Below are 13,924 nucleotides of genomic sequence, written 5' to 3'. Positions count from 1 at the left end.
TGCCTCCATTTTACATTGTACAACCAATTTACGCACGTCCAGTTGATGTGCGGCTGTGCCGAACCTGGAAGCGACTTTAAAAAATGGCCAAAACAGTCCTAAAGGAGCCCAGAAAGGGCAAAAAGGCATGAAAACAGTGCTTAGCAATCCCACGCGCCTTTGCAAGTGCAATTCCAGGAGTCCTTGCTCTGACTATTGAGGCCGGTGGCGAGTTGGAGTATGGAGCAAGGAGGTTTGGAGGGAGTGATTGTGGTGGAGTTTAGTGTCTCATAAGTGTTGCTGGTTTCTCAAGGGTTCCCAGAGGTTTAGAAGGTGTTTGTAAGCTTTTCCAAGGGTGTTTCAGATACATGCGATAAAAGCCTGCTGCCCGGGAACATAACCCCTGCGTAAATGGGGAGTTGCCTGTACATGTTGTACATTTAAAGCACATTGAAATACAGTGGTACCTCTGGTTAAGAACTTAATTCATTCTGGAGGTCCATTCTTAACCTGAAACTGTTCTCAACCTGAGGTCCCACTTTAGCTAATGGAGCCTCCTGCTGCCAGCGTGCAACCGCCACGCGATTTCTGTTCTCATCCTGAAGCAAAGTTCTTAACCTGAGGTACTATTTCTGGGTTAGCAGAGTCTGTAACCTGAAGCGTCTGTAACCCGAGGTACCACTGTACACCTTTCAAGCACATGACTTCCTCCAAAGACTATTGGGAAGTGTTGTTTCCTTCTCACAGAACTATACTTCCCAGCACTCCTAACAAGCTACAGTTCCTACGATTCTTTTCCCCCCGGGGGAACCATGTGTTTTAAATGTGTGTTGAACGAGCTTTGAAAATATGGTGTGTTAGGGCAATGTGATTCCTCACTTCCTCTCCCTGTGTATGTGCTCCATGTCACCCCAAAATCTGCACTGGAAGAACCCTTAGGCTATATTTAGGGGGCACAGAAGGGGAGGAGAGAGGAGGACCATTTATTATTCAGTTATAAAAAAAAATCATATACCTCTAATTCATATATAAAATATCCCAGTGGTTCAAAACAAGAAAAAAAATAGTAATTTTATCATTTATATCCTATCCATCTGGCTGGGGTTCCTGTACATAACAACCGCAAGGTAAAGGGTAAAGGGACCCCTGACCATCAGGTCCAGTTGTGGCCGACTCTGGGGTTGCGGCGCTCATCTCGCTTTATTGGCCGAGGAAGCCAGCATACAGCTTCTGGGTCATGCGGCCAGCATGACTAAGCTGCTTCTGGCAAACCAGAGCAGCACACGGAAACGCTGTTTACCTTCCTGCTGGAGTGGTACCTATTTATCTACTTGCACTTTGTGCTTTCGAACTGCTAGGTTGGCAGGAGCAGGGACCAAGCAACAGGAACTCACCCCGTTGCGGGGATTCGAACCACCGACCTTCTGATCGGCAAGTCCTAGGCTCTGTGGTTTAACCCACAGTGCCACCCGCATCCGTACATACAGCCAAACAGTAAACACCATGCAAAAAGGTTAAAATCAGATAATTAGCGTGGAAAGACGTGGTCTTAATTGCACACATAACCCTGATGGAATAGAAATGTTTTCAGCAGCTGTTTAAAAGTTACAACAGAAGAAGCTTGCTGAAGGATGATAAATCTTTGCACTGGCGGAACGTTCTCCTTAATGCCACGTTGAATACTATTCAGTACTTATAAATGTTCTCTGTAGAATTATATGCAGTATTTATCTTACAGTATTTATAACTTGCCTTCTGATCTGGTAGATTCCAAAGTTGGCTAACAGGCTTTTTTAAAAAAAATAAAACAAAAAATAAAAGCCAAATAAAGATGTCAATAACGAAAGCGGAAATAGCGCCAGACTTTGAACGGTGTTTCAAAATGGCATAAAACTTTGCTGGAAGTTTGAGAGAGAGAAAAGCAGGATCTCTGTTTGAAAATCAATGAAGGACTTGCCCAGATGGACAGAGGGAAGCAGTGTCCAAAATTCGCCAGGTATATTTGAGGAAGCACAAAGTCGTATGATTTTAGAGCCGCTTGGCTTCAAAATAGCAACCAGACATTCCATTTGGGGTGACCGTAACCCTGATTAAGGACCCATTTGGTGCCTAGCTTATTTATCTGAGCTTCTAACGCTAGAAGGAAGGCAAGGCGCTACCACTGAAAAGTCCCCGCTTCTTGATGCTGCCTGCCTGACTTCTGGATGCGAGTAGGAGAGGTTCATCTGGAAGCAATTATCACGTTGCAGGGCTCATAACTTATGAGCTGCACACTGCGCTATATTATGTACAGCTTTTCTCCGTAGGGCCACTCATCAGGGAGGCTTGCTTATGTTACACATTCTTCGCTAATCTCATGTTGGGCCTATTTTCTGCTCTCTTGGTAGGATCAATTGCTCGTATGTAATCTTCTTCTTGGTTTTCTTTCTCCCTTCGGGCCAGCTAAACTTTGACCTTGTGCTTAGGGATGCATAATTGCTCTTTGATTTTGGACTCTCTGCTTGGCTTGGGAGATGCCTCTGTCTATAATGAGACAACCTCCACCTCCACATCCCTTCCTCTGAAGGTGTAAGCATCTATTGTGGTTGGAACCATGGTGCCTATGAAGAGACGATGGCTGATTAATGTCTGTATGCCTGGATGCACAGTTGTCTTTCTGTTAATGGTGGCTTCATCTGTTAAAAAATGCCCAGCCATTGCAATCTCCCTGTTGACACCAGTCTGCCTTGGGTTAGCCTGGGTCTGTGTTCGAAACTCAGACATAAATGGCTCCTTAAACCTAGGTTGTGGTCACCACAACAAGGTGCCATTCCCCCACCCCCAATGAAATTTATTCTTATTACAGCGGTACCTCTGGTTGTGAATGGGATCCATTCCAGAGGCCCGTTCGCAACATGAAAAGAGCGCAACCCACAGCAGCGCATCTGCGCATGCGCGGGTTGTGATTCACCACGTATGTGCATGCGCGAGCTGCGAAACCCAGAAGTAACACTTTCCAGTACTTCTGGGTCACCGTGGGATGTAACCTGAAAGAATGTAACATGAAGCTGATGTAACATGAGGTATAACTGTATTCATTTATTCCTATACAGCTTTGCATTTTAAAGAACAAATCTCAAAGTGGTTTACAACACATTAAAACAACCCAGAATAAAACAAGTTCAAGCTTCAAGGAAAATATTTCACTTCTCTAAGCGTCATTTTGCTTTCCCCATCTTTATTTTACCTACTCAATTTATATAGCTGCCTCACAGCAGAAATACTCTAGGAAGCCAGTGTGGTGTAGTGGTTAGAGCGTCAGACTAGGACTTGAGGGATCAGGGTTCAAATCTCCACTCAGTCATGAAGCTCATTAGGCTAGCCTTAGAGTCATTTGCAGCTTCTTAAGCTACCTCACCGGGTAGTTGTATGAATTAACTGAGGAGGGGAATGAACTGTGAACTCATTTGAAAAAAAGGGGGGTATAAATGCAATAAATAAGATCTTCTGCTTTTACCTGCTTAAGAAAGCTGGAGGGGTCAGTCAGATGGGGCGATCAGTCGCCAACCTAGCATTCAGAAGCACCTTATAGACCAACTAAGTTTCTTCTGGTATAAGCTTTTGTGTGCATGCATACTTCTTTGGATACCTGATGGACTTCCATTTCATGCTGCTCAATGTGGTGCCTTTCATGATTCTAGATTCCAGGTAGGTAGCCGTGTTGGTTTGACGCAGTCAAAATAATAATAATTGTCCAGTAGCACTTTATAGACCAACTAAATTTGTTCTGGTATAAGCTTTCGCGTGCATGCACACTTCTTCAGATACCAATATTTTTATTTTTTATTATATTTATTTTTATTTCGACTGTGTCAGACCAACACGGCTACCTACCTGAATCTAGCATCCAGAGATCTCCACCTGGTCACAGTTGGACCTGCACCAGTTGCAAAACGCGCCTGGCTAATTTTGAACAATGCCTGGCAAATTTTGAACACTTGCCTTGGCAACCTCGATGTATAATACTGCAGGCCATAGAATATAATATGGCATGGTATTTAAGTGCCCACGTTTTCCACATATGGCCTCTTGGAGCAAAGGAGCCCTATGAACTGCGAAGTGCAATTGTCGGATGCAAATGATGGTATTCAGTATGGAAAGACGACTGTGGGTCATGCAAAGTAAGTTGAGAAAAAGTTACTGGCGGAGGAAGTTACAAAGACCAGGTTTAGTCTCCCTGAAAAATTGATAGCTTTGTTGTGTTATGAAAGTTAGGCAGAGGAATTTGCACATTTTCATCAATGAATTTAGTGTTCTGTAAAACTGTTACGGGTCTTGCAGTAAAATAATATCTGCTTTCAATATTGACTTCTGCCACTAGTACTTTGACACCTGTGGCTGTTACTAATACTGGTGGTACTTAAACTTTATTTTGCCCTAGCAGTTTCCTTAAACTAAGAGAATTCTCTTGTTTGTGTTGACATGGATGTGTAAGGGGGACTCACAGAACTATTCAGACTTGATTACAACTCACACAAACACCACCCAGGCTACGTTGAGCCATAGTCAGGTTTAAAAATTGAATTAAATTCTTCACCAAAAGGAGCACAAGCTTCTGATCTAAAATTCCATTGGTGGAGGTGAAGATGTTCCTGCAAAATAATCATATGTGGCCTGAAATACAGGAGAGTCATCTCCCCACCTCCCAAAAAGGGGAAAAAGCATTCTGCTGCCCTCAATATGTTTCCACCATCACCACTAATTTTCAAAGGATTTGTATTATAGCTTGAGGAGTGGCTGCATAACCTATACAGTGGTGCTCCGCAAGACGAATGCCTCGCAAGACGGAAAACCCGCTAGACGAAAGCGTTTTCCACTTTGGAGGTGCTTCGCAAAACGAATTTCCTATGGGCTTGCTTCGCAAGACGACAATGCCTTGCGAGTTCCTGCGGGTTTTTTCCCTCCCCCCTTTTTCTAAGCCGCTAAGCCGCTTATCAGCTGATCCAATCAGCAGATAAGTCGCTAAAAGCCGCTAAAAGCCGCTAATCCGCTAATCCGTCAATGGGCTTGCTTCGCAAGATGAAAAAACTGCTAGACGAAGAGAATCACAGAATGGATTCTTTTCGTCTTGCGAGGCACCACTGTATTACTTAACTTGGTATACAACGTAGGTGTATAATGTACATCACTAGGCATTACATTGTGTAAAGCATTCTACAGAGGCTCTGTATTCTGGCTGGCTCTGGTCCCAGCCAACTTACAAATTCTTTTTGCTGCAACACTAAACTATGGTGAAGGATTACACAGATGAGCCTCTGGCTTATGTGCTCCCTGTCTTCTTCTGCCACAGGGAGGTTCAATTTTTGTTACAGACTAAAGCACGTCAAAGTGCAAGTAGATAAATAGGTACCACTCTGGCGGGAAGGTAGACGGCGTTTCCATGCGCTGCTCTGGTTCACCAGAAGCGGCTTAGTCATGCTGGCCACATGACCTGGAAGCTGTACGCCAGCTCCCTCGGCCAATAAAGTAAGATGAGCGCCGCAACCCCAGAGTCGGCCACAACTGGACCTAATGATCAGGGGTCCCTTTACCTTTACATCCCGCTTGCTATGACACCCGGGCACAGGTAAACTGTGGTTAGTCTTAAGTGTGGTTCACTAAAACAAGCCAGTTTCAAGCAGCAAGCAGTTGGCTTGCTTTAGTAAACAAGAGGTTTACTAAAGCTGCAAACGACCGTCATCTAAAACAGAAGTGGACTCTTCCAACCTCTTCCTCACAGCTGCGCTGGCCAGCCACCCACATTCAGCTGTAGCTCCCCAGGTGTGAAACGGAAATGGTTTGTGGTCTGCCTCACTAGGTTGCTGTGAGGACCAAGAAACCCAAGCCTCTTGCCACTGTCAAGGTTGCTAGTGAGTGGCATGGAGCCGTACTGAATAGAAAAGTATTATGGGTTGAATATGCCAATTGTCATCCTTTTCTCCAAACTACTATTCATTCATTCACTCACTCATTCATTCATTCATTCATTTCATTCTTATCCCACGCTTCTAAAATGATGGACCTTGAGGAGGTGTGGCTGAGGTTGCTGAGGTGCAGGTCCAATTAGTGTTCAAAATTTGCCAGACACCAGTCACATTTTGCACCTGGCTATCGACCACTTAGGGACGCGGGTGGTGCTGTGGGTTAAACCACAGAGCCTAGGATGTGCCGATCAGAAGATCGGTGGTTTGAATCCTCGTGACGGGGTGAGCTCCCATTGCTTGGTCCCTGCTCCTGCCAACCTAGCAGTTCGAAAACACATCAAAGTGCAAGTAGATAAATAGGTACCGCTCCAGCGGGAAGGTAAACGGCGTTTCCGTGCGCTGCTTTGGTTCGCCAGAAGCGGCTTAGTCATGCTGGCCACATGACCCGGAAGCTGTACGCCGGCTCCCTCGGCCAGTAAAGCGAGATGAGTGCCGCAACCTCAGAGTCGGCCACGACTGGACCTAATAGTCAGGGGTCCCTTTACCTTTACTTTATCGACCACATAATAATAATAATAATAATAATAATAATAATAATAATAATAATAATAATACAATCCCCCCGAATACATCCTGGACCTGACCAACCACTGCCTAACCAACACGTACTTCATCCACAATGGACAAAGATACAAACAGATAGAAGGAGCACCTATGGGATCACCCCTCTCACCGGTCATCGCAAATCTGTACATGGAACACTTTGAAACCAATGCTTTAGACAAGTCAGAACACAAACCCAAACTTTGGCTCAGATATGTTGACGACACCTTTGTAATTTGGCCACACGGGAAAGAAAAACTAGATAGCTTCCTCACACATCTCAACAGCCTACACCCCAAAATACAATTCACTATGGAAATAGAAGCCAACAACCAACTTCCCTTCCTTGACGTCCTAATCTACAAAAAACCTGATGGCTCCCTAGGACACACTATCTACCGGAAAAAAACACACACCAACCGCTACTTACATGCACAATCACACCACCACCCTGCACAAATAAACTCCGTAGCCAAGACTCTCATCTCCAGAACCAAACGCCTGGCTGACAAAGACCACTTGACAACTGAGTTACAGAATCTCTCAAATGTGTTAATCGCCAACGGATACCAGCAAAACAGGGTTACGAAACTAATCCAAAAAGAAACACCCCCCAAAAACCAAGACACAGAAGAAAACAATGGCATGGCCCTCCTTCCTTATATCAAGGGCACTACAGATAAAATTAGCAAAATCCTCCATAAACACAATATCAAAACAGCCTTTTGCACCAACCAAAAAATAGCCAATATCCTCAGAAACCCCAAAGATAAAATCCAGTTAGAAAACCAAGGGGTCTATGAAATACCCTGCAAAGTCTGCCCAGCCACGTACATTGGACAAACAAACAGACGAATAAATGCACGTATCGCAGAACACAAGAATGCCGTCAAAAAAGAAGAAAAAACTTCCTCTCTTTACCAACACATGAAAGAAACAGGACACGAAATTAATTTTGCAGATTCCAAATTGCTCTTTAACATGGAACATCACCACAAGAGAATAATCATGGAAGCCATCGAGATAGAGAAACACCCTCACAACATGAACAAGCGTGACGACACGTCCCGCCTGCCAGACATCTGGAAATTAGCCCTCCCCACAAAAACCGACACCAGAACCAGAGGCACACAGAACGCCATCTCCAATCAACCACACCAGACCCAAACCCAGACCCTCTCCACAGATAAATTACAGACACCATCCAGTAGCCAAACCATAGTGGCACCTCCGGATGCTGCACCCCCCTGCAATCCCTACACAGATCTGGCTGGCACAGGGCACAAAACCACAGCTCGCCCCTATACACGAAGCCAAGCCAGAGCACAACTAAGTGCAGTACAGCCATCTTCTCAGAAAAACTCTTCACAAGCTCAAGAGGTCAAGACACGAAAGCTTTAGCAACTAATCCACACCTAATGACCCTCCTAAATGGTACTCAGAATATCACTCAAGAAATCTCTCAAGATATCCCTCAAGTAATTAATGAACAAAAGAAGAAAAGGCACACTAACCTGGGAACTTCCTCTCTGCCCAGAACATTGGAGGCTATACACCACACCCCCTCAACAGTATTTATAGGAACTCAAACACTGAGATCCTGCTCTGTTCCAGTAACAAGAAGCCGAAAGCACCAGCCTGAAGATGACGAGTGAGACCTCGTCGAAACGTCGCCTAGACACCCCAACTCTTACACGGGAAGACACCCGAAGACACCAAAACCTGCATTCCTGTACCCGTGAAAATCTACGAAAGCATATATATATATATATATATATATATTTACACCCTGTTCTCCCTGACCAGAGCCGGGCTCAGGGCAGCTAGCCCCAATAAAATCACAGTAAAAACATAATAGAGGAAAAAGAGAGGGGGGGAAACACCACAATTTAAAAGACAGGTTAAAATGCAGCCTCATTTTAAAAGTAGCCCATAGATCAAAACCATAAGGGGAGGGAAACATAAGGGTCAGACTGAGTCCAAACCAAAGGCCAGGCGGAACAGCTCTGTCTTGAAGGCCCTGCGGAAAGATGTCAAGTCCCGCAGGGCCCTAGTCTCTTGTGACAGAGCATTCCACCATGTTGTGGCCAGTGCTGAAAAGGCCCTGGCCCTAATTGAAACCAATCTAACCTCCTTGAGGCTTGGGACCTCCAAAGTGTTGTTATTTGTGGACCTTAAGGTCCTCCGTGGGGCATACCAGGAGAGGCGGTCCCATGGGTACGTGGGTCCTAGGCTGCATAGGGCTTTAAAGGTCAAAACCGCACCTTAAACCTGACCCTTAAACCTGTGACCAAGTGAAGATGCCTGGGTGTCAGAATGGCACCTGACATCTCCACCAACTGGAAACGCACGCCTGGGATCCTTGGATCTCCCATTTTCAACACATCCTGTAGAGATCTATCTGTTACATTTTATGTGCATAATCCGAATGAATTTCATTTTTTTTTTGCAAAAATTTTATTAGTTTTTACAATATCAATGACAAACAAAAACATAAAACAAACAAAACATAACAAACATAAATCATAACCTTATTGAAAATAACAGTTATTTACTTTGTAAAACGACTTCCTCGTTTCCCCTTAGTTGAATTTCATTGCATATCCTTATTACGGTTTCCCAAATCCCAATTTTAATACCCTTTAAATTAAACATTAACATCTTTAAATCTTCTCCTTCTTGTATTAAACATATTATGTTATCAGTTGACATAGATACAATCCTAAGCCCTTTAAGTATCTGGACGCTATTTCCAGTTATTTTAGTTTAACAAATTTAACTAAATAATCATTAAATTTCTTCCATTCTTTGTGATGTTCTTCCTCCACCTGGTCGCGGACTCTTCCGGTTAGATTGGCTAGCTCCATACAATCCATCATCTTCATCTGCCATTCTTCTACTGTTGGTAATTCTTGAGTTTTCCACTTTTTAGCTAACAAAATACGAGCCGCAGTTGTGGCATACAAAAATAGATTAACATCTTTCTTGGGCAGTTCCGAACCTGTTATTCCAAGAAGAAAGGCCTCTGGTTTCTTTATAAATGTATATTTCAACATTTTTTTCAATTCATTATAAATCTTTTCCCAGAAGTCTTTCACCTTGGAGCAGGTCCACCACATATGAAAGAATGTTCCTTCCTTTTCTTTACATTTCCAACATGTATTATCACAATTATGATACATCTTTGCTAATTTTACAGGTGTCAAATACCATCTATACATCATTTTCATAATAAATCCAAATGAACTTCAGAAAGCAAAAAGTCGTATTGAAAAATACAACTTCCAAACCATCTGGCCCCAAAGTGGCAACCAACCAGGTATTCCTTTTTGGCAACTGTAAACCTGGTTTAAGCAGCCATTTGATGCCTAGCTGATCTATCTGAGTTTCTAACACTTGGTCCAGCCCCTGACTTCAGCCAATACTGCTTTGTTTTAGAAGGTCACGACGCCATGTCGCTTCAGACAGACGATGCCCCTGAATCTGTTTTTTGGTTTCTTTTTAAATGCCTCTGTCTTGGATTTTCTGGTCTTTTTCCAAATAGGGCACACTGTGTTCAGGAACTGCACAGACTGGACTGGTGAGCGCCATTGAATCTGACCTTTGACTTAGCATTTCCCATAAGCCGGCTTAATGTGCTGTTTCCTTGCTTAGCGTTCAGCATTTGTGTTGTTGTTGTTTAGTCGTGTCCGACTCTTCGTGACCCCATGGACCAGAGCACGCCAAGCACTCCTGTCTTCCACTGCCTCCCAAAGTTTGGTCAAACTCATGCTGGTAGCTTCAAGAACACTATCCAACCATCTCGTCCTCTGTCGTCCCCTTCTCCTTGTGCCCTCCATCTTTCCCAACATCAGGTTCTTTTCCAGGGAGTCTTCTCTCAGCCTTCTTTATGGTCCAGCTCTCACCTCCATACATCACGTCTGGGAAAACCATAGCTTTAACTATATGGACCTTTGTTGGGAAGGTGATGTCTCTGCTTTTTAAGATGCTGTCTAGGTTTGTCATTGCTTTTCTCCCAAGAAGCAGGCATCTTTTAACTTTGCGGCTGCTGTCACTGCAGTGATCATGGAGCCCAAGAAAGTAAAATCTCTCACTGCCTCCATTTCTTCCCCTTCTATTTGCCAGGAGGTGATGCCCCTCCTTTTTTACGTGCTCTTGGCATTTGGGACAGCATAGATAGCAGAGGCCCTTAGGGCCCAAAGTGACAGGCCAAATGCTTCTTTGTACAAACAGGCAGTGGTGGTGCTTTATCGTCTATGGCATTGCACTCGAACATCAGCGCATTCTGTCTCGATGTTTTTTCTGGCATGCTGGCACCTTGGGCTGTGTTTCCTTTATGGGCTTTGTGATTTATGGCGGCATCAGTTGTTTAATCACAGTTGGCCTTCCCATCCCTTCTCCTGTTACTCTGTTAGCTACTTACATGGAAAGGTAACTATCTGATCTAATTATGGCATCTCAAACCTAATTGCAGAGTCAAATATGATTCCGTAATCTACTACCTAACACCTCGGCTTTGGGAAGACAGAAATGACACATGTGTCTTCTTTTCACATGCCTCGAGAGTTCTGGGTGTGCTAGTTTGAATTGGAGAATGGCATTTCCAATTTCTAAGCAGCACCCATGTGACAGTTTTATGGTTCAGGCCATTGAGATTTTCGAACCCTCATTCAGCATTTTGGATGCCTTAGCAAAGGGTGGCGGTAGATTGATGGATCGAAAGAAGACTTAGAATTTTGATTGAGATACAGTCATACCTCATCCACTTCATGTTACGTTCTTTCAGGTTACGTCCTGCGGTGACCTGGAAGTACCGGAAAGGGTTACTTCTGGGTTTCGTCGCATGCGCAGAAGCTCAAAATGACGCCACGCGCATGCGCAGAAGCGGCAAATCGCAACCCACGCAGACACACCACTGCGGGTTGTGCTCTTTTCATGTTGTGAACGGGCCTCCGGAATGGATCCCGTTCGCAACCAGAGGTACCACTGTAGTCTTTCTTGGCACTTAATTTTCCCTTTGAAGGCTTTATATGCATCAGTCCTTCTGATAGTAAAAGGTGATATACCGTATTTTTCGCTCTATAACACGCACCCGACCATAACACACACGTAGTTTTTAGAGGAGGAAAATCCGTAGGCATGTCACCCGTAGGCATTTCCTCCATAACACGCACAGACATTTCCCCTTACTTTCTAGGAGGAAAAAAGTGAGTGTTATGGTGCAAAAAATACGGTATATTGAGTAGGAGAATATGCAGGGAGGGCAACTAGAATGAAGAAAGGTGATGGAGCATCTCTCCTGTGAGGAAAGATGCAAGCATTTCAGAGTGGCGGGAGACTACTCTGGAGAGAGATGCGAGATCTTCATAAAACATGATCAATGAGGGGAGAGAAGGAGTTGAAAGGGACTTGAAGATCAAGTAGCACAGCTTCATGTGCAATCCAGATCACAGAATATTTCAAGCAAAGATTAGGTCTGCTGCCTCCCTCAAGCTCTGATTGGCTCTCCAGCTTGCTCCAGAAAGTCCCAGGTTCAGTGTCCAGCATCTGAAACTCTTGAGAGTTCCTTAGACAGTACAGTGGTATCTCAGGTTACGTACTTAATTCATTCCGGAGGTCCGTTCTTAACCTGAAAATGTTCTTAACCTGAAGCACCACTTTAGCTAATGGGGCCTCCCGCTGCCGCTGCGCTGCTGGAGCACGATTTCTGTTCTCATCCTGAAGCAAAGTTCTTAACCTGAGGTACTATTTCTGGGTTAGCGGAGTCTGTAACCTGAAGCGTATGTAACCCAAGGTACCACTGTACTAAACTAGATGGACCTAATCTCTCTCTCTCTCTCTCTCTCTCTCTCTCTCTCTCTCTCTCTCCCCCCCGATTTTCTCTGCTGTTCCCCCTTTGACCTCAACAGACCTTCTGTCTCAGAAACTTAAAAGTTCCTTCATTTTGAGGAAGGAACATCACCAGCTACCCATCAAGCAAACGCTCGCTTCCTTTTCCCCTCCTGATTTAGCTCTGTGGCTGCTCCCTTTTTGTTACCTCATTGTGTCCTAAGGTCTTAATTCCTTCTGCCCACAGCTCTGGCACAGCCCAAGTTGAGGAAAGATGGGGATTAGAGGTGGTGAAACAGCCTCTTTGAAGCTCCCTAGATAGACACTATTATTCAGGCAGGTGGATTAAGTTTTCATTGATAGCTCAGGCATATGTGCCAGAGCCAGGTGAGAGAGACAGGAGTTAGTGGACACACCTTAGTCAGTGCAAGACAATTTTTTTATTGTTTAACCAAGAGTCATTGTAACATTGTTTACCACTGATGGTAATTAAACATGTATTATCCACATTTAAATTACCTTAAGGACCAATTGATTTCTTATGCTCCACCTTGATCGCTGAGATCTTCTGGTGAGATACTTTTGTTGGTCCCCTACGCCACTCAGGTTCATTTAGCGTTTACCTGGGATTGAGTCATAGAATAATAGAGTTGGAAGGGACCCAAAGGTCATCTAATTCAACCCCCTGCAGTGCAGGGGTCAACTAACTCATGTTCACAATGCACTCACACCTAACTTGGTTTGGGCGGTCTGCTCCAAGTATGAGACTAAGATATATTTGTGGTTGCTGGATCCTTTCGGTAGCAACTCGTTCAGTATAGTAGAGGCGGCTTGACTTGAAATTTCGGTGCTGAGAATGCCTTGTGCAAGGAGTTAGGTTGTGGGAGGTAGTGAAAATTAGCAAATCACAAGCCTCTTAATATACAGCATGGGGAGAAGATGATGTTTGTGTCCATGAAAAACCCTGCTGAGTGTGTCTATCTTTGTTTCAGAATGTAGCCCGGGCTGCTAGTTCTTTAATGTTCGAAGACCCAGGTTGTATTATGACATTCAACTTTTGGTTTTGAACCCTCTGCCTCTGTGCAGATGAAAGAGTTAAGTAGGGCTGTACACATTGGAAGTGTTATGATGCAAGCACTGACCTCATCCCAGGTGAGGCCTTGTTCAGGACTCGGGCGAAATGCTAGACAAGGTCACATCACTATGCAAATGTTGTAGAGAATTGCCACCTTCCCCCAAACCACCACAGTTGTCTGAGGGGTGGAGGGCAGTGGAGTTCCCTTCCCCTTAAGTCAACTCCATAGCCAGAAATTGTCTGTCGTAGCCCTTACCATGGTAAGTGACTACAGTCATACCTCGGTTTACAGACGCTTTGGGTTGTGTGGTTTCGGGTTGCGAACTGCGCCGAACCAGGAAGTACTGGAACACGTTACGCCCGGGTTTTGGCGCTTGCGCATGCACAGAATCACTATATCGCACTTTGCTCATGCACAGAAGCACCGAATCGCAACCCGCGCGTGTGCAGACACGTGGGTCGCGGGTTGCGAACGCTGCAGGTTGCGAACGTGCCT

The 13,924-nt window shown here is 44.6% G+C and overlaps 1 protein-coding gene across 1 annotated transcript in view; it reads left to right on the top strand.

The window, feature by feature from the left end:
* SETBP1 (SET binding protein 1) overlaps positions 1-13,924 on the top strand; it is a 281,599-nt gene that overhangs the window by 11,527 nt on the left and 256,148 nt on the right. The gene's annotated exons all lie outside the window — the stretch shown is intronic.

Source organism: Podarcis bocagei (genome assembly GCF_964188305.1).
Source record: "Podarcis bocagei genome assembly, chromosome: 11".
NCBI lineage: Eukaryota > Metazoa > Chordata > Lepidosauria > Squamata > Lacertidae > Podarcis > Podarcis bocagei.
The sequence above is the reverse complement of the archived record's forward strand: the minus strand, read 5'-3'. Positions and strand labels throughout refer to the sequence as shown.